The following is a 5208-nucleotide window of genomic DNA, read 5'->3' as shown; positions in this document are numbered from 1 at the left end:
TTGAGCTCGGGTTTTGGAGGTTTCTCCTCTTCTTGAGGGATTTTCAGAGGTTCTATTATCTTTTCTGATTCCTCCAAATCAGGCTGAACATCTTTAAAGATGTCCTCTAGCTCTGATTCGAGACTCTCAGCCATATTGATCTCTCTTACCAGAGAGTCAATAATATCAACACTCATGCAGTCATTTGGGTTATCTGGATGTTGCATGGCTTTAACAACATTCAACTTGAACTCCTCCTCATTGACTCTCAAGGTCACTTCCCCTTTTTGGACATCAATGAGGGTTCGGCCAGTTGCTAGGAAAGGTCTTCCTAGAATGAGAGTTGCACTCTTGTGCTCCTCCATTTCCAGCACCACAAAGTCAGTAGGAAAGGCAAATGGCCCAACCTTGACAATCATGTCTTCAATCACGCCTGATGGATATTTAATGGAGCCATCAGCAAGTTGAAGACTGATGAGCGGATAATTTGTATACTTTTTGGCATTGTTTTTAGTATGTTTTTGGTACGATCTAGTTAGTTTTTAGTATATTTTTATTAGTTTTTAGTTAAAATTCACTTTTCTGGACTTTACTATGAGTTTGTGTATTTTTCTGTGATTTCAGGTATTTTCTGGCTGAAATTGAGGGACCTGAGCAAAAATCTGATTCAGAGACCAAAAAGGACTGCAGATGCTGTTGGATTCTGACCTCCCTGCACTCGAAGTGAATTTTTTGGAGCTACAGAAGCCCAATTGGCGCGCTCTCAACGGCGTTGGAACGTAGACATCCTGGGCTTTCCAACAATATATGATAGTTCATACTTTGCCCAAGATTTGATGGCCCAAACCGGCGTTCAAAGTCACCTCAAGAAATCCCAGCGTTAAACGCTGGAACTGGCACCCAAATGGGAGTTAAACGCCCAAACTGGCACTAAAGCTGGCGTTTAACTCCAAGAAGAGTCTCTGCACGAAAAATGCTTCAATGCTCAGCCCAAGCACACACCAAGTGGGCCCGGAAGTGGATTTTTATGTCTTTTACTCATCTCTGTACACCCTAGGCTACTAGTTTTCTATAAGTAGGACCTTTTACTATTGTATTAAAAATCTTTTGATCACTTTAGATCTCTAGATCATCTTTGGACATTTTAGTTCTTAGATCATTGGGAGGCTGGCCATTCGGCCATGCCTAGACCTTATGCTTATGTATTTTCAACGGTGGAGCTTCTACACACCATAGATTAAGGTGTGGAGCTCTGCTGTACCTCGAGTATTAATGCAATTACTATTGTTCTTCCATTCAATTCCGCTTGTTCTTTATCCAAGATATCACTTGTTCTTCAACTTGATGAATGTGATGATCCGTGACACTCATCATCATTCTCACCCATGAACAAGGTGACTGACAACCACTCTTGTTCTACAAGCGTTCAAGGCTCTAGTGAATATCTCTTGGATTCCTGATTGCACGATGCATGGTTGATCGCCTGACAACCGAGTGCTCGCCTGACAAACCGTGAGATCAGAGTCTTCGTGGTATAGGCGAGAACTGATGGCAGCATTCAAGAGAATCCGGAAGGTCTAACCTTGTCTGTGGTATTCTGAGTAGGATTCAATGACTGAATGACTGTGACGTGCTTCAAACTCCTGAGGGCGGGGCGTTAGTGACAGACGCAAAAGAATCACTGGATTCTATTCCGGCCTGATTGAGAACCGACAGATGAATTCCGCTATGCTGTGACAGAGCATATGCAATCGCTTTCACTGAGAGGATGGGAGGTAGCCACTGACAACGGTGAAACCCTTGCTTAAGCTTGCCATGGAAAGGAGTAAGAAGGATTGGATGAAGGCAGTAGGAAAGCAGAGAGACGGAAGGGAAGGCATCTTCATGCGCTTATCTGAAGTTCCTACCAATGAATTACATAAGTATCTCTATCTTTACCTTTTTGTTATTTTCGTTCATCACCATATACATTTGAGTTTGCCTGACTAAGATTTACAAGATGACCATAGCTTGCTTCAATACTAACAATCTCCGTGGGATCGACCCTTACTCGCGTAAGGTTTATTACTTGGATGACCCAGTGCACTTGCTGGTTAGTTGTGCGAAGTTGTGTAATGCCATGGTATTGAGCTACCACGTTTTTGGAGCCATTACCGGGGATTATGAGAGTTGTGAAAAAGTATTGTTCACAATTTCGCGCACCAAGTTTTTGGCGCCGTTGCCGGGGATTGTTCAGGCTGGACAACTGACGGTTCATCTTGTTGCTTAGATTAGGTATTTATTTTTTTCGAAATTCTTGAAGATGAATTCTAGAGTTTCATGATGATTTGTTGAAATCTGGCTGGCTGAGAAGCCATGTCTAATCTCATTGGACCGAGGTTTCAACTTATCACCACAAGAGCTTGTTGATTTCTTATCAATCTTGCTTTTGGAGCAGTGATCTGCTAAGGCTTGGCTGGCCTCTGGCCATGTCTAGTGTTTTGGACCGAAGCTTTCTTTGAAAGCTTGGCTGGCTGTGAAGCCATGTCTAATTCCTGGACCGGAGTCTTAGACTAACATTGCACTGATTCCTGGAATTCTCATTAAGAATTTTGATACCTTTTTCCACTTGCTTTTCGAAAAACACAAAAAAATTAAAAAAAAATCATAAAATCCAAAAATATTTCTTGTTTGAGTCTAGTGTCTCATCATAAGTTTGGTGTCAATTGCATGCATTCATTCATGTATCTTGGTGATCTTCAAGATGTTCTTGATGATTTACTTGCTCTGATCTTTGAAATTCTATTGACTTGATTGTTTTGTGTGTCTCATATGCATTTTCATTTTGTTAGTGTCAGTAGTATACAAACTGCTAAGTTTGGTGTCTTGCATGCATTGTTATTTGATTCTTGTTGCATTTTGATTTTTCCTTATTATTAAAAAAAATCCAAAAATATTTTTAATTTGTGTCTTTTCAAGTCAATAATACAGAGAATTGAAGATTCAGAACATACAGCAGAGGAATTGCACAGAAAAAGCTGGGCGTTCAAAACGCCCAGTGAAGAAGGACAGACTGGCGTTTAAACGCCAGCCAGGGTACCTGGTTGGGCGTTTAACACCCAAAAGGGTAGCAATTTGGGCGTTAAACGCCAGAATGTGCACCATTCTGGGCGTTTAACGCCAGGATGGCTAGAAGGGAAGATTTTGTTTTCAAATCAATTTTTTTTAAGTTTTCAAAATCTTTTCAAAATCAAATCTTTTTCAAATCAATTTTCCAATCAAATCTTTTTCAAAATTAACTTCTTTCCTTTTTCAAGGATACTTACTATCAATTAATGATTTGATTCAACATTTCAAGTATGTTGCCTTTTCTGTTGAGAAAGGTTTAATGTTTGAATCATATCTTTTCTTGTTAGTCAAGTTTTTAATTTTCAAATCAAATCTTTTAAAATGTTTTTCAAATCATATCTTCTCAATCACATCTTTTTAAAATTAATCATATCTTCTTAACCACATCTTTTTCAGAATAGTTTTCAATCAAATCTTTTTGATTTCTAATTTCAAAATCTTTTTCAAAAAATCACTTGATTTCTTTTCCACTTTCATTTTCGAAAATTAAGTAATGTTTTTCAAAAATGTTTTCAAAATTTTTCACTTAATTTTCGAAAATGACTTCCCTCCTTCTCACATCCTTCTATTTATGGACTAACACTATCCTTTAATGCAAAATTCGAACTCCATTCTCTCTGATAAGTTCGAATTTTCCACTTCTGTCTTCTACTCTTCTTTTCCTCTGACACCTAAAGGAATCTCTATACTGTGACATAGAGGATTCCACATTTTCTTGTTCTCTTCTCTTTCTTATGAGCAGGAGCAAAGACAAAGGCATTCTTGTTGAGGCTGATCCTGAACCTGAAAGGACCTTGAAGAGAAAGCTAAGAGAAGCCAAAGCACAACTCTCTTTAGAGCACCTGACCAAATTCTTCAAGGAAGAAGAACAAATGGCAGCCAAAAACAACAACAATGCCAACAATGCAAGGAAGGTGCTGGGTGACTTTACTACACCTACTCCCGACTTCTATGGGAGAAGCATCTCTATCCCTGCCATTGGAGCAAACAACTTTGAGCTTAAGCCTCAATTAGTTTCTCTAATGCAACAGAATTGCAAGTTCCATGGACTTCCACTGGAAGATCCTCATCAGTTTTTAGCTGAGTTCTTGCAAATCTGTGACACAGTCAAGACTAATGGGGTTGACCCTGAGGTCTACAGACTGATGCTATTCCCTTTTGCTGTAAGAGACAGAGCTAGAACATGGTTGGATTCCCAACCTAAAGAAAGCCTGGACTCTTGGGAAAAGCTAGTCAATGCCTTCTTGGCAAAGTTCTTTCCACCTCAAAAATTGAGTAAGCTTAGAGTGGAAGTCCAAACCTTCAGACAGAAGGAAGGAGAATCCCTCTATGAAGCTTGGGAAAGATACAAATAATTGATCAGAAAGTGTCCCTCTGACATACTTTCTGAATGGAGCATCATAGGTATTTTCTATGATGGTCTCTCTGAACTGTCCAAGATGTCCTTGGATAGCTCTTCTGGAGGATCTCTTCATCTAAAGAAGACGCCTGCAGAGGCTCAGGAACTGATTGAAATGGTTGCAAATAACCAATTCATGTACACTTCTGAAAGAAATCCTGTGAACAATGGGACTAGTCAGAAGAAAGGAGTTCTTGAGATTGACACTCTGAATGCCATTTTGGCTCAGAACAAAATATTGACTCAACAAGTCAATATGATTTCTCAAAGTCTGTCTGGAATGCAAAATGCACCAAGCAGTACTAAGGAGGCTTCATCTGAGGAAGAAGCTTATGATCCTGAGAACCCTTCAATGGAAGAGGTGAATTACATGGGAGAACCCTATGGAAACACCTACAATCCTTCATGGAGGAATCATCCAAATCTTTCATGGAAGGATCAACAGAGACCTCAACAAGGTTTCAATAACAATAATGGTGGAAGAAACAGGTTTAGCAATAGCAAGCCTTTTCCATCATCTTCTCAGCAACAGACAGAGAGCTCTAAGCAGAATACCTCTGACTTAGCAACAATGGTCTCTGATCTAATCAAAACCACTTAAAGTTTCATGACTGAAACTAAATCCTCCATTAGGAATTTGGAAGGACAAGTGGGTCAGCTGAGCAAGAAAATTACTGAACTCCCTCCAAGCGCTCTCCCAAGCAATACTGAAGAAAATCCAA

The sequence above is a fragment of the Arachis hypogaea genome, chromosome 10, assembly GCF_003086295.3.
Source record: "Arachis hypogaea cultivar Tifrunner chromosome 10, arahy.Tifrunner.gnm2.J5K5, whole genome shotgun sequence".
NCBI classification, from domain to species: Eukaryota; Viridiplantae; Streptophyta; class Magnoliopsida; order Fabales; family Fabaceae; genus Arachis; species Arachis hypogaea.
Note: the sequence above shows the minus strand (reverse complement) of the source record.